We start from the raw sequence: 25,479 nt of genomic DNA on the forward strand, positions 1-25,479 counted from the left end.
TCATCCTTGTGCAAAGTATCCAGAATTAAAAGGAGTCCAATCACCTCTAACCTCACCCCAATCTCATATCTTAAACTTCAAGCTACTTGGAGACCATCTCCACTCAGATGTTGCACCATTACGTCCCACTCCCTACGCCCCAAACCAAATGTTTCGCCTTTGCTCCGAAGCATCTCCTTTTCCTACTTTTTTTTCATTTCTGGTGAGGGCACTACGTACGATGACTCAAACAGCCAGGCCTCGAAACCTTGGGCTCATCCTAGATTTCTCTCTTTCCTTCATCTGCCCTTTCACAGATGACTAAGTTCTGATTGTTCCGCTTCATGACTTGCCTTTAAATCAGCCTCTGAGTTGCCTACGCCCCTCTGTTGCCACTGTCACAGCTCTGCCCAAGATTCCAGAAGGGTTGCCCTATTGCTCATTGTATTGAATCTAAATTGACCTATCGTTCAGGAACCTTACATTATTTCAGCACGAACCCATAGCTCCGGCCGGGGCTCCATCTTCCTTGTATCGGTATGAACCACAAACCACATTCACTCCTGCTTCCGGGCCTGTGTTTGTTTTTGTGCCCACCTTCTATCGCCCCGAATTTACACATCTTCGTATCTCTGAGGGCCTCTGACAAGGTCCGCTTCCTCCAGCAAGCTCTCCCTGACTTATCTAGCATATATGCACTGCCCTCTGTGCCTGTTGCCTCCACCATGATATTTTAGCAAATATTCAGATGATATAAAGGAAAAAATATTGAAAGAGTCAGGAAACCTGGGTGCTAGTCCCGGCCTTGCTTTTGACTCAACATGCGACATTGGACATTGGGCAGTCACTCCCCTTCTTTGGGTGTTGGTGTTCTCCTAAGCGAAATTAGAGAGTGAAACCACAACACTGTTTCTCAGGTACAGGTTGTTTGCACAGCACCTTCACATTTGCTGTACCTGCAATCAATCTCTACTTTTATTTAAGTAAACATTTCCTATCTTTCTTTTTGATTGAAATACATTTTTCTGGGGAGCCTGGGTGGCTCATTCGGTTGAGCGTCCGACTTCAGCCCAGGTCATGATCTTGTGGTCTGTGAGTCCGAGACCCGTGTCAGGCTCTGTGCTTGGAGCCTGGAGCCTGCTTCTGATTCTGTGTCTCCCTGTCTCTCTGCTCCTCCCCTGTTCACGCTCTGTTTCTCTCTCTCTCTCTCTCTCTCTCTCTCTCTCTCTCTCTCAAAAATAAACATTAAAAAAAATTTAAAAAAAAAAGAAATACATTTTTCATTGTGGTAAAACATATATAACATAAACTTTACCGTTTTAATCATTTTTAAGTGTCCAGTTAAGTGACATTAAGTACATTCACACTATTGTGCAATCATCACCACCATCCGTCTCCAGAACTCTCTCCCAAATATTGCAAAACTGGAAGTCCATACACGTTAAACAATAATTCACCATTTCCTCTTTCCCTAGTCCCTAGCAACCACTATTCTACTTTCTGTCTCTCTGAGAGCATGCTAGGTACCTCATATAAGTGGAATCATAGAGCAAGTGTTTATTTTGTCTCTGGCTTATTTCATTTAGCATAGTGTCTTCAAGGTTCATCCATGCTGTAGCATGTGTCAGAATCATGTACATTTTTCATAAAAGGAAATGATCACATCTGTGAAGTCATGATTTTATGGAATGGCTATATATTTTTCTAATATACATTAAGATAAATATGTAACAATAAAAATAAAGTTTGTGTGCCTCAGTCCCGTCAGTAGTGTGTGCCTCGCTTTTCAGGGAACACCTGACTCAATCATCTTCACAGGCTTATCAAGCACGAAGAATATATGCCTCAGGGCAGCAATGGCTTTCAAACATGGCTGATTATCAGGAGGCTTCAGGTGGTTTTGAGAACAGACCTGAGGCCTATCCCAGACCTACTAAATCAGAATCTCTGGGGATGGCCTGGGAGTCTGTGTGTTAACAAGCTCCTGAGGTGTTCGCGATGATTAGTCAGGTTTGGGGGCACTACTCCACAACTGACTTGAAGGCAGGGTGCCAGGTCTATGCCACTTTTTTAAAAGTTTTTAAAAATTTATTCATTTTGAGAGAGAATGAATGGGGGAAGGGGGGGGAGAGAGAGAGAGAGAGAGAGAGAGAGAGAGAGAGAGAGAATTCCAAGAAGGCTCTGTGCTGTCAGCACAGAGCCTGATGCAGGGCTTGAACTCATGAACTGTGACACCATGACCTAAGCTGAAACCAAGAGTCAGATACTTAATTAACTGAGCCCCCCAGATGCCCCTATCTATGCCTCTTTTACGTTTCCAATTGCACAGTGCTGGTCACAGAGGTCAAACTCAAAAATATCATATTGGCTGATAAATTGAGAACTTCCAGAAATAGAAAAGAGATGGAATTTTAAATTAACTTTTTTCTTTCCAGCAGTGTCCCCCCCCCAACAAGTTCCTCTGTAAAAGAGGCATGATGACACCCTACCTTATGGGGTAGCTGTGACTCAAATTGGATAATATGTGGGAAAGCAATGACTGTTACAAAAATTTCTTGTACACTTCTTGTGAGCCCAGCATCATGCCAAGGGCTATGGAAGACAGACAAGAAGTTTAAAACATGATTCCTGTTCTCACAGAGCTCAGGATCTGCTTGAGGAAACCAAACTAACCCAGATGGAACAAGTGAGAAGCAAGGACTTCCGAGTGGGGCAGAAATTCAAGCCAGGTGCTCTCTGGGCAGGCTTCATGGGCAAGGCTTGAGCTGAGCCCTGAAGGAAAAACAGAACTTAGAGACAGAGACAGAAGAGGCCAGAACATTCCAAGAGCAGGGAATGGCATCAGACGTGGCTGAGGCGGTTACCCATGTGGTATATTTGAGTTGGCCCAATAAGACTCGTCTCATCACACAACGCCCCAAAATAACACTGGAAATTTGACTGTTTAGAATTCTGTTCCTTATGATGGCTCTTCTGGAAATGCAAACACACCTGGGCTAGTTTGTATATGACCTCACTTACACCTTAGTGTGCATTAGTTAAATCAGAATGCTTTCTCCTCAACATCTGGACGAGATGGGTGGGCTGAGGGATGGGACTCTGATTGGTGGAGGCTCAGGAAAGGGTCATTTTGGAGCCCCAGGAACAGTTCCAGCTGGGAATCCAGAAAGTGGTGCGGGGGCCCAGGGAGGGCAGCAGGTATCAAGGCTCTAAACTGCCAATGACAATGTCATTGTGAACACAAGGAAGGAGACAAGTCCTGACCAGAATCAATTTCAAATAATTTCTTCTGTTGATGTGTTTAGAGGCCTTTGCAAACCAGGTTAACTTACAGATTTCTATTAGAAAAGCATCAAGCTTCCACGCCGAACAAACGAAGATTTGTACAGATGGGTTATTTCATTTGATGGGTGTTTGGGAAGAGGGACTGTGACAGGCATAGAGATGTGGTTCTTTGGAAACAGGCCTGTAACAGGCTCTCTTGGTCATTTCATACCCAGGCTCTCCCTCCCAGCCCCTTTACAGTTTGACTCTTGGGCTTGACCTCAGGTTGGAAAAAAGTTTCCTTTGCAAAGACTATGTATTTTTTTTTTTTTTTTTTTTGTCTCCCAGCATCTGCTGCTCTCAGCAGAGCTGGTTTCTTGAATAGCTGCGATTAAAGACAGAGGCCCTTTCTCTTCCTTCTCTGGGCTGTGAGGAAGCTGGTTTCCCACATAGGGCTGCACTTGGGGCATCTCTTCCTGGTCAGCCCTCCATTCTCTGAAGCCATTACACCAGTTAATCCAGCCAGCCAGCTAGCCAGCCTTGGAAGGTTTGGCTTGGAAGGTCCCAAGTAACTTAGGCAAAGATATTTCGAAAAATGTCTAAAAAACTTGACTCTGGGGCTTCAGGAATGAGTCTATGACAGTGAATCGTGTCCACCTTTTAAAAATTTTACTACTTTCCTCACAGAGCCAGTACACATCCTGCCTGTGGGACATTTTTGTTTTCCCTACTCCAATTAGGCATGTCCATAATCAATCACTGAGTTAATTCAAACTATTCCTTCAGAGCCCACAATGTGCTAAGCTTTATATGGGAAAGAGGAAGTGAAAGGCAAGGCTATATCTTCAGAGAAAAGATATCCTCTCCCTACACAACACACATGCACAAAACATAGTTAGTTCCCAAGAGGAGACAGTAGGTTAAAGTCAAAATTACTGCAGGGGAAGAGCAATCAGTGTCAACAGAATTTGGAAAAGGAACAGTGAAATTCAGGAGGGGGAAGTGGTCTAGTAAGGCTTCCAATAGGAAGTGGCTGTGAGCTAGACTTGGACAGATAAGCCACATTTAGAAAATATATTGACATAAGTTTTATCATCCTATCACCCTTGCCTGAAAAATCTCAAACAATTCCTCCAGAATCACAGCCTGGCATTCAAGGCTGTTAGTCATATGGCTCCACTTCCCTAGTAACTCCTAATGTTCTGCTACACAGGATTCCTCACCCACCCCCATTTATATTTGGTCTCTTGAGCATCCCCACATGTCTATACCTTGGCTTTCTCTGTGTTCCACCTTCACTCCTTCCCTCCCCTCCAATTCTCCAATGTCACCTATTCCTCATCAAGTTCAAAATCACTTCACCCTTGACTCATCCCTGCCAACACACATCCAGTTATGTCTCCCTCCCCTGAAATTCCTCAACACGCAAGGCATGTCTCTCATCCGATACACCACATCTAAACCACTTGCTAGAAGAGTTAACGGTAGTATATTATGGGATGCAGCAAAAGCAGTTCTAGTGGGATTCGTAGTGATTTATTCCTACATTAAGGAAGAAGAAAAAGCTCAAATAGACAACCTAACTTTACACCTCAAGGAACTGGAAGAAAAAACAACAAACTAAGTGCAAAATCAGTAGGAGGAAGGAAATAACAAAGATCAGAGCAGAAATAAATGAAATAAAGACTAAAAAGACAATAGAAAAGATCTGTGAAATTAAGGGCAGCTTTTTAAAAAGATAAATAAAACAGACAAACCTTTAGCTAGACTTACCAAGAAAAAAGGAGAGAGGACTCAAATATATAAACATAAATGAAACAAGAAACATTAGAAATGATACCACAGAAATGCAAAGGATCATAAAAGACTACAATGGGTAACTATGAGACAATAAATTGGGCAACCTAGAAGAAATGAATAAATTCCTAGAAATATACAGCCTACAAAGACTGAATCATAAAGAAATAGACAATCTAAACAGATGGATTACTAATAAGGAATCCATAATCAAAAACCTCACAACAAAGAAAACTCCAGGACCAGATGGTGTCAGGGGTGAATTCTATAAAAAGCTTAAAGAATTAATAACAATCCTTCTCAAACTCTTCCAAAAAATGGAAGAGGAAGGAACACTTCTAGCTAGACTCATTTTACGAGGTCAGCATTACCCTGATACCAAAACCAGACAAAGACACTAGAGGAAAAAAAATAAGCCAATATTCCTCATGAACATAAATGTAAAAATCCTCAACAAAATATCATCAAACTGAATTCAACTGTACATTAAGAGGATAATATACCATGATCAACTGGGGTTTATTCCAGGGATGCAAGGATGTTTCAATATCCACAAATAAATCAATGAGATACACCACATTAATAAAATGAAGGATAAAAATCATATGGTTATCTCAATAGATGCAGAAAACGCATTTGACAAAATTTAACATCCATTCATGATAAAACAAGACACTCAAAAAAACAGGTAGAGAGGGAATATACCTCAACATAATAAAGGCTACATATGACAAGCCTACCACCAGTATCATATTCAATGTGGAAAGCTAAAAACTTTTCCTCTAAGATCAGGAACAAGACAAAGATGCCCACTCTCACCACTTTTATTCAACATTGTACTGGAAGTCCTAGCCACAGCAATTAGACAAGAAAAAGAAATAAAAGACATCCAAATTGGAAAAGAGAAAGACTTTTTCTATTTGCAGAAGACATGATATTATACATGGAAAATGCAAAGATTCTACCAAAGAAGCTGTCAGAACTAATAAACAAGTTCAATAAACTTTCAGGATACAAAATCAATATACAAAAATCAGTTGCAGTTCTATATGCTAAAAATGAACAGAAAGAGAAATCGAGAAAATAATCCTGCTTGCAATTGCATCAAAAAGAATAAAATACCTAGGAATAAATTTAACCAAGGAGGTGAAAGATCTGTAAACTGAAAATTATGACACTGATGAAAGAAACTGAAGATGACACAAATAAATAAAAAAGATACTCTGGGGGCGCCTGGGTGGCGCAGTCAGTTAAGCGTCTGACTTCAGCCAGGTCACGATCTCGCGGTCCGTGAGTTCGAGCCCCGCGTCAGGCTCTGGGCTGATGGCTCAAAGGCTGGAGCCTGTTTCCGATTCTGTGTCTCCCTCTCTCTCTGCCCCTCCCCTGTTCATGCTCTGTCTCTCTCTGTCCCAAAAATAAATAAACATTTAAAAAAAAAAAAAAAAAGATACTCTGTGCTCATAGATGAGAAGAATTAATACTGTTAAAATGTCCATGCCACACAAAGCAATCTCCAGATTCAATGCGATCCCTATCAAAATTCTACCAGCATTTTTCACATAAATAAAATAAAACAATCTTAAAATTTATATGGAGCCACAAAAGACCCAGAAGAGCCAAAGCAAGTTTGAGAAAAAAGAATAAAGTTGGAGGCATTACACTTCCTGATTCTAAGCTATGTTACAGAGCTATAGTTATCAAGACAGTATGACCTTGGCACTGCACTGCCTGCAGAGATGTCTGCCCTCAGACTTCTGGTGAAGCCCAAAATCATTAAAAAGAGAACCAAGAAGTTCATTTCGCACCAGTCAAAATTAAACGCCAAGTGGCAGAAACCCAGAGGCATTGACAATAGAGTGCACAGAAGACTCAAGGGCCAGATCCTGATGCCCAACATTTGGTTATGAGAGCAACAAGAAAACAAGGCACATGCTGCTCAGTGGCTTCCAGAAATTCCTAGCCCACAACGTCAAGGAGCTTGAAATGCTGCTGATGTGCAACAAATCTTACTGTGCAGAGACTGCTCACAATGTGTCCTCCAAAGCCACTGTGTAAAGGGCAGCCCAGCTGGCCATCAGAGTCACCAATCCCAATGCCAGGCTGCACAGTGGAGAAAATTACTAGACAGACAGCTTATGTGCACATTGCATTTGTGTTAATAAAACTACAAAAAGAAACCCAGTATGGTATTTACATTAAAACACATACAGATCAATGAAACAGAATAGAGAGCCCAGTAATAAACTCATACATATATGATCAATCAATCTATGACAAAGGGGTCAAGAATACACAGTGGGGAAAGGATAGTCTCTTCAATAAATGGTGTTGAGAGGGGCGCCTGGGTGGCTCAGTCGGTTAAGCGGCGGACTTCAGCTCAGGTCATGATCTCACGCTTTGTGAGTTTGAGCCCCGCATTGGGCTTTGTCCTGACAGCTTAGAGCCCGGAGCCTGCTTCCGATTCTGTGTCTCCCTCTTTCTCTGCCCTTTCCCCACTCTCTCTCTCTCTGTCCTTTCCCTGATCTCTGTCTCTCTCTCTCTTTCTCTCAAAAATAAAGATTAAAGAAAAAATGAAAATTAAAAAAAAAATGGTGTTGAGAAAACCGGACAGCCATATGCAAAATAATGAAACTGGACCCTTACACTATACACAAAAATCAACTCAAGATAAATTAAAGACTTGAACATAAGACCTGAAACCCTAAAACTCCTAGAAGAAAACAGAAAAAGTTCCTTGACATCAGTCTTGGCAATATTTTTTTTAGATTTGACACCAAAAGCAAAGGCAATAAAAGCAAAAACAAATAAGTGGGACTTCACCAAACTAAAAAGCTTTAGCACAGCAAAGGAATCCATCAACAAAATGAAAATAAACCTACCGAATGAGAGAAAATGTTTGCAAATCATATCTGATAAAGGGTTAATAACCAATATATAAACAGAACTCTCACGGCTCTATAGCAAAAAAACCCAATCTGCATTTAAAAACAGGCAGAGCAACTAAATAGACATTTTCCCAAAGAAGACATACAAATGGCCCAATAGGTACATGAAAAGGTGCTCAACATCACTAACCGTCAGGAAAATGCAAGTCAAAACCATAATGAGATATCACCTCACACTTGTTAGAATAGCTATCATCAAAAAGATGAGGGGCGCCTGGGTGGTTCAGTTGGTTAAGTGTCTGACTCTTGATTTCGACTCAGGTCATGATCTCACAGATCATGAGATAGAGCCCCGCATTGGGCTCTGCCCTGACACTGCAGAGCCTGCTTGGGATTTCCCTCTCTCCCTCTCTCTCTGCCTCTCCTCTGTTTGCACGTGCACGTGCACATACTTGCTTGCTCTCTCTCTCTCAAAAACGAATAAATAAGCATAAAAAAGAAATGCTAATTTAAAAAAAGTTAAGGGATAACAAGTGTTGGCAAGGATGTGAAGCAAAGGGAACTTTGTGCACTGTGGACAGGAATGTGAATTGGCACGGCCACCCTGGAAAACAGTATGCAGCTTCCTCAAAAAATTATAAATAGGACTACCATATGACGCAGCGATCCCATCACATTTTAATGTGATACACACACACACACACACACACACACACACACACACACGTTAACCATTATTAAGGCTTTTATGTTACTAGGCACTAGGTGAAGCATTTTGTGAGCATTGCATTTGATTGGCAGAACGATCCTGTCAGGAAGATGCAATTATTATTCTCATTTTATGGATGAGGGACTGGATGCTCTGTGGGGTTCACTTGGCCAACGTCATACAATCAGTAAGTGGTGAAACTCGCCTTCTTGTGGCCTCTCCTATCTGGGCACATAGGTATGGAGAAGTACAGTGTAAGCAAACCATTCTTATATGAACCCATCCATATCCCGAAACTTTGAGAGAGAGGGTCGAGAGAGAAAGAGGGAGCGAGGGAGGGAGAGAGTGGGCACACAGTTGAAATTGTGTGGGTAATTCTATCCACCATTCCACTTTGCTTTGCCTTGGAGTTCACTTGAACTGAGAGATGTGAATCTGCTGTTCCCTCATATGGTGTTGGTTCCTGTGAGCCTCTCATGAATGATTCTCATGCTTAAACATATGTGCTTTCGGAATTCAATACGGTCCCTAAATGCAAGCCGATTGGCATGGTTCTCAACTAAAGAGTGATCTGGTATAACGTTGGAGGAAATAATAAAGACAAGCCCGTGCTGGATTTACCAAAAATGGTATATCTGTCTCCAGTGTAGCACCTTTCAAAGGAACTTTTGAGGGGTATTTCGTCTATAAATTGTTATGTTTTTGCTCACCAGGAACCTAACCCCTCATAAGATATGACTTTCCTATACTTGTCTTGATTCCCCAACTGGTGTGGAAACTCCATGTGAGTAGAGCCTCTATCCTAAACTATTTTATATTCCTTCCAAGTGCCTAGCAAAGTAACTTGAAAATAATAGGAGTTGAACAAATCAATGTCAAAGATTATTCATGAGACATGTTAATTTTCCCAGCAGGTTTAAGGTTACTGAGATATCCTCTCAAGCTACCCACAAAATGGAAGAGAAGATTTGTACTACCGTGTCTATCCCATGACTCGTTGGCATTCTCTGTACTATTTCTAGAAATAGAATCTGTCTGTTCCCATCCCTCACTGGGTCAACCGAGCACCTGGCAGTTTCCTATTGATGCCTGTTCAGCTGTCACCTTCAAACTCCTGGTTCTGTTTGCTCAGTGTGCCTCCTAGAGTAGGCCTGACTATTTCGGGTCTGAGTTACAGCTGTCAGCGTTTCAGGCGTACCTCACGTATTTCTAGAATTAGGTGGAAATATTTGAAGCCTGAAAAAGGAGCTATAACGTTCTGAGTATGAAGGAAATATTTAGGCAAGTATCAACTGGCAGCACAGAAGGCCAACTAAGAAGAATCGAGTCCCTGGTGATAAAATGAGATGAGAACAACATAGCCAAGCCATCTTGGGTTACTTGCATTTTAGTAGCATGGGGTGAGTTACCAAACTATTTATGTTATTTTTATTAGCATGCGATTAAGGAATTGACCCAATGTGAGACTGTTTGCTATAAATGTGAAATGACAGAATGACCGAACACATTTGCTTTGCTTTGCTCTAATAGAGAATAATTGTAATTCCATAATTTAAAAAGCCATTCCGGTTGTGCATATGTCCTAGGGATGCTTTGAAAGTCAAGCTGTACCTCTTGGACCTCATTCTTTCCAGTTCTGGGTAATAGTTTCTCCTCTCCAATCTGATAGGGTTCAACACTGACCTGCAGGAATTATACTGTGATTCTGTACCAAATTATTAAGATATGATTAGTTCTCTTGGAGTTGGGCCCAGAAAAAGTAGAGGAGATTTTATGGAATGGCAAGGTACCAAGGCAAGATGATGATGATAGAGATTTCTTCAGCTTCCAAGATCAAATTCAATTTGGTGACTGAATGCAGGCGAGGCCAATCATCTCTTCTCTTACAACGCATAGTTATTTGGGATTCCTTTATCCAAGAGTGTGTCAGGGGAGGAGTCAAACCCATCTTCAATTTTGCCTTTTAATAACTTTGCCATTTCATAATTTTGCTTTTGTCATGCACGCTGGGAAAAAAACAAAACCTTAAAAGTAACTAACAACCCCTCTGTCATTGAGATTCCCCCAGATAAAAGCTATTAGTGGAATCAAATAAAAGCTCTGGAGATGAAAGGGGTAGTGATTGTGGTGCCAGCGAGACAAAGACCATAGGCTCAATCCTTAAAAGGATCAGTTGGCTTTACTTTCTGTCTGTATTTACAGACTGCTTCCCAGATGATTCCGAGGCAGGTAGTTCAGGCACCACGCTTGGAGAAACACTACCTTAGAGACTAAACATAGTCATGTCCACAGTCCAAAGGAAATTAAAATCCTGAGAGCCATTGCCCTTAAATTCTTTTCAAATCTTACTTTTCGTGGGAATCTGTGCCTTTCTGCTGAGTCTATTCCTGCTTCCTTCTAGCCCATGAATGACTGGCATGGAGGTCATGGATTTAAATTGTGGGTTGAAGAAGTTGAAAACTCAAAATTCCAGCTCTAGTACTAATTTGCAGTCTAGTTTCAACTTAATAAGTCAGTCATTTCTCCCTTTGTCAATTGAAAGTCCGTCTAAGAAACATCTGGCAAATTTTGGATGAAAAGCGCGGGGAAAATGCTTGCATCACAAGATGAGTTTTTTCTCTGCCTAGGGTTGCCAGAGTTTGCACACACAACAAAATTGAATTACAGATAAAGGGTGACTAATTCTTTGGCGTAAGTATGTCCCATGCAATATCTGGGATATACTCATCCTGAAAATTCATTGGTTATCTGAAATTCAGACTTAACTGGGCATGCTGTGTTTTATCTGGCAGCCCTATCTCTACCACCACCCTTTTCCTGGAGCCTGCACTTTCCAAGACTTGGGCAACAGAAGAGAGCGTTTTGTAACTCAAGGCCGGGAAGGAAATGAGCACTCATTTAGCATAATACAGGACAGGAGAAACGCTAGCAGGGGATTAACCTTCCACGCTGGAGAAATGCAGGCATATTCTGGGGATGGGGAGCAGGAGGCTAATGGAGGGGAATGGAGGGGAGGACAGAGCGTGCTTGGGCAAACACACATATAATCCGACTTGCTCCTCCTGCAGCCGCAGAAAAAAAAATAGAGAACCAAGGACCTCTTCGCACAGAAGGCTTCTGTCATTTTCCACCGCCACCATCAAAGGGAATGAGGCATTTCTATACCAAAAGGCACAATCTCGGAACCGTAGCTTGGCTTTTTTATTATCTCCTATGTCCATCCACAATTGTGAGTTAAGAATTTAGATTGCAAAACTCACTGTGCTCTCTGGGTTCCACAGGCTCCTTTTCCCCCCAGGTCAGGTTGTGCAAGGGGCTCCCGGCTTCTTGTGCTATGCTGCTCTGTTCTGCAAAAACCCAGCCTCACTCCTTTCTTTCCTGCAAGGCGCAAGTCTTTTTTCCCCATGGCTCCTGTCAGTCTTCACCTCCTAGTCCACTTTTCCAGCCTCCAGCTCTCTAAGAGCCAACATATCTCTCTGCTATCATTCTGATCTTCCTGGCCAAATATGGATTTACAATGGCAAAGCAACCACTTTGCCCTGAATTCAACCAAATAGGGGTACGTGGAGGTCATAGGTAACCGACAAGGGTGGAGGTGGTTTCAAAAATTAAAAGAATTTTCTTCCTGATAAAAAAGAAAGCCTGCTCGTTGTGAAAGAATCCAAACGAAATGTAAAAGAAAGGAAAATAAAATACCCTTAATCACAAGACGTAGAGATAACCACTCTGGCCATTTTAGAGAGCATTTTTCAATATTCATTTGTTCATTCATTCTTGCAAAAACAACGTATTAGTGCCTGCTTCGTGCTAAACACTGTTCGAGGCTCAAGGAATGCATCTGTAAACAAAGTAGAAAAACAAAACTACCTACATGGCTCTATTTACATGTGCACACAAACCCATCCACAATAGAATTTTACGTTAATGGGCTCATACTATGCACGCTATTTTGTAACCTGCTCTTTCGTGGAATAATGTGCCACGGACCTCCTTATATGTCATTAAGTACTGATTTACGTCATCCTCTTAATGTCGACCTTGTGTATTCTATAGTATATATGCACCACAATTTATTTAATCATCTCCCTAACGGACATTTATTTCCCATTTCTGCTACTGTTAAAAAAACAGTGTAATGAGTATACTTGGACGTGTATATCTCCACGTGCTTGTCCAATCATCTTATTAGGAAAAATTCCTGGTTTTGCTCCTATCTCACTTCTTGTTTCTTCTCAGTCTCTTTTGCTATCTTTCCCTTCTCTGATTAATCTCTAAATGTTAAAGCCCTTCACCCTCTTTTCTAGCTTCACCTCACCCTAGATCATCTCATACAATCCCATGGCTTTAAACAGTATCTATATGCTGCTTATATCTACAATTTTGATATCTCCTCTTGAGCTCTAGACTCCTATCCAACGGTCTTTTTTTTAGAATCTCCACTTGTATGCCTGGCATTGGATCTCAAAGTTAATGTCGCCAAAAGAGAACCCTTAATTTTGTCCCCCAAATATATTCCTCCCTTGGCCTTCTATACTTCAGACAACGGCGTCACCATCCATGCAGTTATTCGGGCCCCAAACAAGGCATCAGTCTGGTTTCTCCTCTTTTCTTTACCCTCAGCCCCCTTTCAAATGTTTTCAAGACCATCTCCAAAACACAGTTCAGATCTGTCCCTTTCTCTCTCTATTTGCCTCCTTCATTTGCTACCATCTGAATCCAGGCCACTCCAGCCTCTCACCCAGGCTACTGCATTAGCTTCCTAATTTCTCTTTCAGTTTCCACTGTTGTTCTTCTTCTGCACTCCTTTCTTTGTTTTTTTTTTTTTTTGTTTGTTTGTTTGTTTGTTTTTTATTTAATTTTTTTTTCAACGTTTATTTATTTTTTGGGACAGAGAGAGACAGAGCATGAACGGGGCAGGGGCAGAGAGACACAGAATCTGTGGAGACACAGAATCGGAAACAGGCTCCAGGCTCCGAGCCATCAGCCCAGGGCCCGACGCGGGGCTCGAACTCACGGACCGCGAGATCGTGACCTGGCTGAAGTCGGACGCTTCACCGACTGCGCCACCCAGGCGCCCCACTCCTATCTTTACGTGGTAGTCGAAGGCCTACAATGTTCATACTAATGATACAAGAATACAAGCATTTACTTTAAACTCAGAAAAAGAAGACAAGCTTGTGTCTGACATTGTAATCGAAGACCCAGCAAACACAATAGTGTAAGAAGAAGAAATAAGACATGCAAGGATTGGGAAGAAAGAAAAAACGATCATACTTGCAGATGATACAGTTGCCTACATATAAAATACAATACAATTTCCAAGCCATTAAAACTGTGAGGATTCAACAAGTATGCTGCATCTAGTAGTGTGAAAAATCAGTATCGTTTCACTATACCGAAAACAACCAATTAGAGCAGGTAGTGTTTAAAAAGGAATTCTACTAGTCAGAGTATATATTCTTGGCAAGGATCTAGAAATACATGTACACACGGGTCTTGGGTAAGACCTTTATGAAAGATTTTTGGAACTCACAGAAGATGACCTTGTACTTCCAGTTCCAGGACAAGATGAGGTAGAAGTAATTTTCCCTATTTGTCCCACTAGGTTCAGGTAAAACCTGTCGATGTGATGCATAAAATAAGCATAAGAAGCCTCTGGTAGGTGGAGAGAAGGCTCAAATAGACTGGCTCCGGATTTGGGGAACTGAGGAGCCACATCGGCAAGTCCCTTCTGTGTTTCTCTGGCCTCGTCTATCCCAGACTGGGTGCCGGAGAAACTGGCAACCCCAAAACACCCACAAGGACAGACCAAAACGAGTCCCAACAAAGCCCGCTCTCTCTAGCCAAAGTACCAGGAGAGGAGCAATGTAGTAGAACAGACAACTTTTAACAATACAGTAATGTTCCCTACGCCAGCTAAATACCCGCAGGAAAACAAAAACATTGGGGTACCACTTCCCCTTCTGCCAGCACAGGCAGATTTTAGACAGCCTGGACTTCACCCTCCCCCAGACTGTAAAGAGGCAGCACAACCTCATAAAGGGCTGAGTGGGAAGCCAGGATTGGAACAGGGTCCCTCCTCACGTGGCGTAAGTGACAGTAATGAGGCTGTACGTCTTCGTCCTCCACCGCAGCATTGCCAGCGAAGGCCTGCTAAACCACAAGATTTCAAGAACATATACCGAATGATAATATATGCCCCAAATATCAAAATCATTTGTCACACCAAGAACCAGGAAAATCTAACATGAAGGAGAAAAAACAATCGACAGAGGCCAAGACAGAGATGCCAGAGCTGTTAGAATTACCCAATAAAGATTTTACAGCAGCCTTCACAAAAATGTTTGCGCCGGGGGCGCCTGGGTGGCTCAGTCAGTTAAGCGCTTGACTCTTGACTTCGGCCCAGGTCATGATCTCACGGTTCATGAGTCCGAGCCCCGCATCGGGTTCTGTGCGGACAGCACAGAGCCTGCTTGGGATTCTTTCACGCACCCTCTCTCTGTCCCTCCCCCACTCATGCACGTGCACACGTGCTCTCTCTCTCTCTCTCTCTCTCTCTCTCAATAAATAAACCTTTAAAAATAATGTTTGAGCCAATAATTACAAATATAAAGACAAAGGGTAAAACACCCTTATCAAAGAAATAGAAGATATAAAGAAGAGCCAAATGGAAATTTCAGAATTGAAAAAGCAAAATAACCAAAAAAAAAAAAAAAAATCAGTGGAAGGGCTCCAGAAGCAAAAAACAAAAAACAAACTCAGTGGGTGGGCTCGATAGCAGAATGGAAGAGGCAGGAAAAAATAGTTGTAAACTTGATGATAAAAAAAAATAGAAATTACTCAGGATGAACAACAGAAGGAAAGTAGACAAAAAATATGAACAGAGCCTCAAGGACCTATGGGATTATATCTAAAGATATAATATTCGTGGCATCAGAATCCCAGAAGAAGAGGAGAAAGAAGACAGGGCTCAAAAAGTAGTCAAAGAAAGGCTGGCTGAAAACTTCTCAAATTTGGCAAAAGACACAAATACACCTACAGAGTCAAGAAGCTTAGTGAATCTAGGGGTGCCTGGGTGGCTCAGTCAGTTAGGCATCTGACTCTTGATTTCAGGTCAGGGCATGATCTCACGGTTGTGAGATCCCGTCCTGGGCATGGAGTCTGCTTAAGATTCATTCTCATTCTCTCTCTCCCTCCCTTCCTCTCTCTCTCCCCTCTCACCTCCTCCCCAGCTCCCATATGCTCTATAAAAAAAAAAAAGGAGAAAGGAAGACAAACCCAGAGAAATCTAATTCTAGATACATAGTCAAACTTCTGAAAACTAAAAACAAAGAAAAAAGTCTTCAGAGAAATAATACTTTTACCTATCAGGGGAAAACAAATTCCAGTGACAGTGGGTTTCTCATCAGAACCTGTGAAGGTCACTAGAAAGTGGCATGATGTTTTTCAAGTGCTGAAAGAAAAGAATTGCCAACACAGAACTCTACATTCAGAAAAAGTTTCCTTCAGAAATTAAGGAGAAATCAAGGCATTCTCAGATAAAAGAAAATTAAGAGAACTGGTCACTAGTACACCAACACTTAAAGAATGGCCAGAGGAAGTTCTTCAGAAAGAAAGAAGGATGAAAGAAAGGATCTACAAACATCAGGAAGTAAGAGGAACAAAGAAAGAGCAAAACATAAGGGTAAATACAATGGGTCTCCTTCTCTTGAGTTTTCTAAATTATGTTTCATGCTTGAATCATAAAATAAAACCCTGTCTTAATACATTTATCAATGTATGTAGAGGAAATATTTAGGGCAATTTTAAACTGGGGAGGAGGTAAGGGGACATAAAGGAAGGAAGTTTACACATTTTTCTCTACTAGGTAAAATGTTGACAGCAGTAGACTGTAATGAGTTATGTATATACCTATACAAAGAGATACACACACACACAAAACCTACAGATAGGGGCGCTTGGGTGGGTCAGTTGGTTGAGCTTCCGACTCTTGATTTTGGCTCAGGTCATGATCTCATGGTTTGTGGGTTTGAGCCCCGCATTGGGTTCCACGCTGACGGTGTAGAGCCTGCTTGAGAGTCTCTCCCTCTCTCTCTGCGCCTCCCCTGCTCTCTCTGTCTCTCAAAATAAATAAACTTAAAAATAAAAATAAATACAAATTTTGTAGATACATCAAGTGAAACTCTAAAGAACTCTCAAGTAACCCACGGGAAGATAAAAAAATAAAAACATAGAAACAAAAGATAGAAAAAACAGAAAACATCAAAAATGGAGATGACCAAAATGTCACTCAACAGATGAATGGTTCAAAAAACTGGGCTACGTCCATACCATGGACTCATGTTCAGCAACGAAAAGGAGAAAATTATTGATACACACAACGTGGATGAATATCCAGGGAATTAAGATGATTAAAAAAATATAATCTCAGGGGCACCTGGGTGGCTCAGTCGGTTAAACATCCAACTTCGGCTCAGGTCATGATCTGGCGGTTCACGAGTTTGAGCCCCACGTCGGGCTCTATGCTGACAGCTCAGAGCCTGGAGCCTGCTTCAGATTCTGTGTTTCCCTCTCTCTACCCCTCCCCTGCTTGCACTCTGTCTCTCTCTCAAAATAAATTAAAATTTTTAATAAAAAAATTTTTAATAAAAAAATTTTTAAGATAATTTCAGAAGTTCACATACTGTATGATTCCATTTACATAACATTCTTAAAATGATAAAATTGTAGAGATGAAAAGATTAGTGGTCTCTGGGAGTTAAAGATGGGGTGGGTGTAACTGTAAAGGGGCAGCATTGAGGGATATCTTTGTGGTGATGGACTAGTTCTGTATCTTGATTGCAATGGTGGTTAGACAAAGCTACACGTGATAAAATGGCTTAGAACTATACACAAACATTGTGCCAGTCTCAAATTCCTGGTTTTGATAGTGTACTCTAGTTATGTAAAATGTAATTGCTGATATTATGCAAGAAAAATAAGTTCTAGGCACCTGTGTACAACATTTTGCCTAGAGTTAACAATTCTGCATGTTCCGCTTAAAAATTTGTTAAGAGGGTAGGTGTCATGTTAAGTTTCTTACCAGAAAACACCAACCAAAAGAAAAAGGGACAGGAGGAAACTTTCAGAGGTGATGGATATGCTTATTACCTGATCGTGGTCTTAGTTTCACAGGTATATGCATATCTTCAAAGTCATCAAATTGCACACATTAAGTGTGTCCAGTTTGGGGTATATCAATTTTTTCCTCAATAAAACTGTTTAAAAAAACAAACTGTAACCACTGTGAGAAAATGGGCAAATAGTACAGGATGTCTCTGTACTACATTTCCATCTTCCCATGAATCTATAATTACATCGAGATAAGACCTTTCAAAAAAAGTAACCTCAAAGAGCAGAGATATACAATGCTCATGTATGAGAAGACTCAACATCAAGATGTCAATTCTCTTCAAATTGATCTATAAATTTAGATCAGTTTTCAGTCAAAATCATAATGGGATTTTTTAATGGATCTTAACAAGCTGATTCTAGAATAGAATAGACAAAACAGTTTTAGAGGAGAGCAACAGAGACAGATTATCAAGACTTATTGTCACGTTATAGCAATTAAAACAGTGTGGTATTGGCAGATGGATCAATAGATCAGTGAAATATAAAAAAAAAAAAAGCCTAAAAGTAACTCTTATAAATCTGTGGGAAGTAGGTATATAACAGACGTGGATTATAAATCATGGAAGATACGATAGAGACTGTTCGATAAATGTTGTTAAAATTATCCATGTGAGAAAAGATAAAACATGATAACATCTTCAGATCCTACGTAAGAATTCAAAATGAATTAAAGATCTAGATGAGTTTTCTTTTTTTTTCTTTTTTTTTTAATTTTTTTTCAATGTTTATTTAATTTTGAGAGACAGAGAGAGACAGAGTGTGAGTAGGGAAGGGGCAGAGAGAGAGGGAGACACAGAATGCCAAACAAGCTCCAGGCTCTGAGCTGTCAGCACAGAGCCCGATGCGGGGCTTGAACCCACGAACTGTGAGATCATGACCTGGGCCGAAGTCAGATGCCCACCCGACTGAGCCACCCAGGCGCCCCTAGATGAGTTTTCTTTAAGTTCATTTATTTAAGTAAGCTTTATACCCAATGTGGGGCTTGACCTCACAACCCCAAGATCAAGAGTCGCATGCTCTTCCAACTGAGCCGCCAGGTGCCCCAAAGATCTAAATGTTAAAAGCAAAATTTTATAACATTTTGATGCAAATATAGAATACCTTTATGATCTTGGAGCAAGGAAGAATTTATTAATCACACACACACACAAAAAACCCTCACACATTTTAATAGAAAAGACTGATAAATGTGACTGCATTAAATATTAAAATATCGGGGCACCTGGGTGGCCCAGTGGGATAAGCGTCTGACTTCAGCTCAGGTCACGATGTCACCGTTCGTGAGTTCGAGCCCCGCGTCGGGCTCTCTGCTGTCAGCGGGGAGCCTGCTTGGGATTCTCTGTCTCCCTCTCTCTCTGCCCCTCCCCTACTCTCTCCCGCTCTCAAAAATAGAATAAACATTAAAAAAATAATAACAAACACATCTTAAAATGTCTATAGAAAAAAGTGACACTACAAAGACAAACCATACAGTGGGAGAAAACATTTACCACACCGAAAATTGAAAAAGAAACTGTATCCAAAAGATATACAACAAATACGTTTTTAAAAGGCAACCAACCCCAAAGAAAAATGTGCAAAGAATACCAACAGGCAACGGACAGAAGGAACTGGAATGATCTACAAATAGATGAAAAGATGTTCAGCCTCACTAGTATTCAGGGAAACACTGGTCAGACTGACAAATTTAAGACTCAAACGTTGCCAGTTGTATGGTGTCATGGGAGCACGTAGACAACTGGTGGGGCTGTTAGTAAGAAATTGGAAACAACCTAAATATCTGTCAACTGGGGAATGAATAGGTTAAGTGCGTCACGGTTGTACTATAGGTTGCTGTTCAGCGGTGAAACGGCCTAGCTCAGTATGTACCTACATGTACTCATGTCAGGAACACAATACTGAGAATGGGTTGACAGAAAGTGGGAAATAAAGAGAACCTCAACTTCTCCTTAAGTATTTTATTCTTTTTATTTTAAAAAATGGAAGTCAAAGTAAATATAGTACTGCATTTCCACTCTGCACGGCAAGAACACAAGTGGTTGCTATATTCTTCTCTGAACTTTCCTGTATTTTGAAAGTTCTCAACAGAAATGAAAGGTGTGGCATCAGTTGCTTCTGAGAAACACTGAGTTTGGTGAACTGCCATAGAGGTACTAGTAACTTAATGTGTTAACCTTCCCAGGGACATTTTCAGTTTTTTGCACAATGTCTATTTACTGTTTTTTTGTTTGGAGAGAGAGAGAGAGAGTGACAGAGTGTGAGCAGGGCAGGGGCAGAGAGAGAGAGGGAGACACAGAATCCGAAGCAGGCTCCAGGCTCCGAGCTGTCAGCACAGAGCCCGACGCGGGGCTCGAACCCACAAACGTGAGATCGTGACCTGAGCCGAAGTCGGACGCTTAACCGACTGAGCCACCCAGGCGCCCTGAGACATTTTCATTTTGAAACAAGGCTGCAATGTTTAATCCAAAGGTCAAGGCACTGTGGTATTTGCTGTCACTTAGGAATCGTGAGTTACAGAGTTTTGAAGACAAAACTTCCAAGGGAGTTCTCTTCCTTCCATGTACTAGTCTTGCAATTTGGGTACAGTCGCTGCCACTTTGACAGAACGATAGGCTCCCGTTAGGTCGGACAGCTCAGAGAGAACGGCACATTTCCCCCCATTCAATTAGGCTTCCATTCTTGATAAATAAAACTGGACTTGAAACAATCCCCCATAAAATAAAATTTATAGAAACATGATTTACAGAAGCAAGATTTATAGAAACACGGACACCTACCTGCAAATCCCCTCCAATTTTATGAAGCATTGATTCTACTGTGTTCATCAACCCTGAGTAGACTGAACACAATTTAAATATTTCTTGGCTTGTCTGCGGAGCATCAAGTCTTGTCCATAGCTTGGACACTCCTAACTCCCTTCGCCCCCGTCAACTCTGCCAGTTGTTTAAACTGCTCGAATCTTTCTGCAGCCACAGCTTTTAAGTGAGAGTCTTTTTATTGCTTTGGGCATGTTCCTTCTCCCAGCCAGCGCTCAGAATTTTAACTATCTCGCTATTCAATTTCTCTCTGTCTCTTTACATGGGGGAGAAACTGGATTGCTGTTCCACACAGTTTGGCAAAGGCTAGCAGGGAGTGAGAGATTACAGCCAGATGCACATCTGCACGTCAGCAGCAAGAAGGTCTGGGATGGTGCTTTTTCAATCAGAAGGGAGTCGTTTTCCCCCTCCCGAAGGAGAGGGCCTCCTCCCTCCCATCAGATATTTGGCGGCTAGATGCTCACTGATTAATTACTGAGGCCGCATCGACACACAATTGGTTTTCTTAACAGCAGTCCTAGCAGGCTTCCAGTTCACTCGTGAATGTGCCTTTTATTTTTAAAAGAGCTACCCTCCTTTCCCAAAGCATACATTTAAAAAAAAAGGAAAAATAGAAAAATCGTTAAAAGAACAAAGGATGATTTTTAAACAAATGACTCTACCACAGTTTCTACTAGTAGAAATTCAAGCACCAGGGGGAGAGTATTTTCAGGGGCAGGGAAACATTGTGAGTACCCTTCGAATCAGAACACCAAGCCAAACAGTTATTCTATTGGCCCATCACATGAGGTATCATTCCTCATATCTTCCGGTCAAGTACAGAAATCTATCTTATATTGGAAAGGTAAGGCAGCATAGGCATCTTTTCTCTGTACCCCAACAGCCCCCCCGCCATGTGCCTAGTAGAGATAGTATATCAAGTTCATTATTAGTAAGTTCCTTTTTCTAGTTGGACTCATTACTGAGCCTTTCCATCTGTTTTCCAAGACATATGAGGTCCCCGATACAATCACTCCAGGAAACCTAACCTGGTTCCTGCCTCTTGGGTCACATTCTCTTTTCTAAGGAGCTCAGCATACAATGCAGCCAGTGCTAGAAGTAGTTGATCGCAAGAAGTATAGTTAGGGTTCTCCAAGACGGGCTAAATGTGCAAGTCTGGGTCGACAGTCACTACTTTAAGATCCCACCTCTGTATCGGGGGAAATACTGGAATCTGACAAATGAGCAGTAGCTCTCTGATATCAATGACAATTTGCTATGCAAAATTTGGGGGCAGTCCAAATGAAAAAGTGTTTACCTGAGTCCTGAGAAGCTGCCCCTACTCATCCTGCCCCCCAAGCTCATCTCTCTCCGCTCTCCCAGATACCACACACCTTGTGGGCCACTCCAGTTCTAAACTGTGATATAACCGATAGATGTTCATATGTATGACATACCCCATGGGTATACTTGGGGACTACACAATTCTTGGCATGCCAGCGATTAATTGGGCCCTTGTCTCTAACTCTCATTAAAACATACTGAAATGTTGGGGCACCTGGGTGGCTCAGTTGGTTGGGCGTCCAACTTCGGCTCAGGTCATGATCTCACATCCGTGGGTTCGAGCCCCACCTCGGGCTCTGTGCCGACAGCTCGGAGCCGGGAGACTGCTTTGAATTCTTTGTCTCCCTATCTCTGCCCCTCCCTGCTTGTGCTCTGTTTCTCTCTGTCTCTCAAAAAATAAGATAAAACATTAAAAAAAAAAAAAGATACCGAAATGCAAACAATCAAGAATGGCGCTGTTATTATAAGGATAACCTTGAACCCATTCCAACTCATAACTCAAGTAAATCATTCAGCAATTTTGGTAACTTCACTACTATCAGTAACAAATTATCTACGCTACACTTTACAGCCAATCATGACCCATCAGCTGTGGTTAACAATGGCTACTCGTCACATCAGTGACCTGGCCTGCTCTCTCGTGCCTCTGCACATGCTTTTCCCTCTGCTTCAAAAGGTCTAAAACCCCACATAATAAGTCCACCAAACAAGCTTGTTGATTGACTGAAGGAATGAACGAATGAAGTGCTTGCGACCTCAGATAAGCCTCCCACCGCGTTAATAACGTTCACACATCGGGCCACAGCCCTGCACAGATGAAAAATAATATTCTGTTACGACTAGGAAAGTCAACTGTGATTATGGGCAATTTTCTTAACCAGAAAGCATTGAGAAGCAAGATGCTTTGCAGCTGTACATTTTTATTAAGGGCCGTTTAAATAAACATAAAACATGTTTGCCAGGGGAGGGTAAGAAGACGGATGCAAATTTCAGTCAGAAAATAGGTACATTCATTATTTTTTTTTTGCATTTGCCTTAAAATGTGCCCCTAAAACAGCAATTACCCCTTGGATGTCATTTTTGACCAGCGACAGGGACCAGAAATAGTGACTTAATTTAGGCAGGAGTTTGCTGGTACATAATATGGCTACTGTGCCTGGAGTCTTTCTTGGTCATAAAAGCAGCAAGGAAGTATGACATAACGTTATGATGGTAAATCACAGCCCAAGCCATTTTGGTTGGCAGAATTTGAAAGACAAACATTACTTCAGGAGCGGAGAAGACGTGCCTAATTACCTCCGTGCCTGGGCTGGGTTCCCTGCCGTGTCGTTCCTGGACTCAGGTGTGTCCACACGGCCAGGGGCCACGTGTGCAGGGGCCAGCGTGGCTTGGTGAGGAAGGAGGCGCCTGGAGATGGGAGGACCGGCAGCCCCACCCCTGCAACCTCCTATCCAGGGAAATCAGGCAGCTGAACCCAAGGAGAAGGGCAGCCTCCAGGGGCCCTGCGGAGCCTGGAGGGAGGGAGGCGGCGGGAAAGGGAAGAGGCTGGTCCCTGCCTGCCTGGATGAGGTGGGGAGCTGAACCCATGGCATTTGGGCATCTCCACCATTTTTCCCTCGGGCCAGCCCAAATCACCGCCTGCTTCCCTCCTGAGGTCTCCCTGTCTGGCTGCAGCTGAGGCCCAAATGGGCTTGGGGGCTCACCCACCCCAGGTGACCACAGTCTAGGGGTGGGGTCTTCTGTGCTTGCTTGCTGCCTTTTTGGGGGCTCAGAAATTTCCGTTCCTTTGTAGCTTTGGTTTTACACGGATGGCCCCGGGCCACCCTCCTCTCCTGCTTCTGTTTTCTGTCTGTCTGCATCTCTCTCTCTCTCTCTCTTTCTCTCAGTCTCTCTGTCCCTTTATGGAAATCAGCTACCCTCTCACAGCAGGGTAGGTTATAGTAGAATCCCAGCAACGACGCTTTCCCTGGGCCACTCATCCCTTTGCCAGAGCTTTTATTTTTTTCTCTCACTCCTCAAGGGTAGCCCCCAAATCCCATTAATTCTCAAACTTTCTCTCTCTTTTTAATTGCGATGATATACACAGAACATAAAATTTACATTTTTTAAAAAATCCAAAATGCAGGGGGCACCTGGGTGGCTCAGTCACTGAAGCGTCCGAGTCTCGGCTTCGACTCAGGTCATGATCTCACGGTTCGTGAGTTCAAGCCCCACATAGGGCTTCGCACTGACAGCGCAGAGCCTGTTTGGGATTCTCTCTCTCCCCCCCCCACCCTTCCTCCACTCGCGCTCTCTGTCTCTCTTTCAAAATAAATAAACTCAAAAAATAAATTAAAAAAAATAAAATCCTGAATGCATTTATTGGGATAGTTTCCCACTCATCTTGATTTAGCGTGCTTTTAGTGCTGCTTCCGTCTGAGGGAGCATCTTTCCGTAAGCCTTGCTTGTCCTCCTGCAGGCTGGCAGGGGACAGTGGAGCAGCCAACACACAGGACTACGGTCTACTTTCCGTCTCTATGAATGTGACTACTCTAAGTCTGCCGCCTAAGTGGAATCACACAGTGTTTATTTTTTGTAACAGGCTCATTTCATTTAGGCTAACGTCTTCAAGGTTCATCTACGGTGTGGCAGGTGTCAGAATTTCCTTCCTTTTTACGGCTGAGTAATATTCCATTACGTGGACGTACCACCTTTTGTTTACATTCGTCCGTTGACAGACACGTGGGTTGCTTCTGCCTTCCAATCTTTCCCTTGAACTGTGGAAACATTAGGAATGAACACCCAAAGTGCTGAAGCTCTCAGGTACCCCATCCTCTGTTCTCCAGAATCCTCATCTTTGATCATCACAGCCCCCAGGTATTGATTATACAGATCAGTTCCTAAGTGGTTGGCTTACTTTATAGCGGTTAATCTTCACAAGAATGCAGTGAGGTGGGTGTTGCTCCCATTTAACAGAGGGCGATACTGAGTCTCAGAAAAGCTAAGCAACTTGCGTAAAGTCAAACGGTTAAGAAACAGCGGAGCTCAGATTTGAAACCCCCAATCAGGCCTGTCTGGCTCCAAAGCCCCTACTGAGAACCGCCACTCCTAGTCTCCACCCGAGGCCCAGAGACCTTTGCCACCAGTTGCTACTTCCTTCGGTTTGGTTTCAGCTTGGGTTGGTTGGGAAGAAAAGTAGAGCTTGCTCCCCGCACTGACAGACCACTGACCACCTGTGCCTGGAAGGGCCCTTTGAATCCTCAAATCCTGGCCACCACCTCTTGCACACGCACATGCATGCCTACATACACACACACTGCGTTCCGAGATCATTCTACTCTGGAGACTGTTTGTTCATCAATTAGTAGAAGAAGACTGGTCTAGACGAGGCACTTGGTTCATGTTCTTGGATCTGCTACGCTTCCGCAAGCTATTTGTTTCGTTTCCTCTCCCGGGGCAATCTGCTCTTGAATGGATTAATTAAAGAGGTGCCCGGCATTTTAAAATGCTAGAAGAATTAGGCTTGAGGCTGTTGGCAGATGTTCACCTGTTA

At 42.4% G+C, this 25,479-nt stretch overlaps 1 protein-coding gene and 1 pseudogene across 1 annotated transcript in view; one reads left to right on the plus strand and one right to left on the minus strand.

Moving 5' to 3' along the window:
* Positions 1–25,479, minus strand: part of PLAC1 (placenta enriched 1) — a 176,214-nt gene that overhangs the window by 105,641 nt on the left and 45,094 nt on the right. The gene's annotated exons all lie outside the window — the stretch shown is intronic.
* On the plus strand, positions 6,777–7,164 carry LOC125157070 (60S ribosomal protein L32-like; annotated as a pseudogene).

Source organism: Prionailurus viverrinus, chromosome X (assembly GCF_022837055.1).
Source record: "Prionailurus viverrinus isolate Anna chromosome X, UM_Priviv_1.0, whole genome shotgun sequence".
NCBI classification, from domain to species: Eukaryota; Metazoa; Chordata; class Mammalia; order Carnivora; family Felidae; genus Prionailurus; species Prionailurus viverrinus.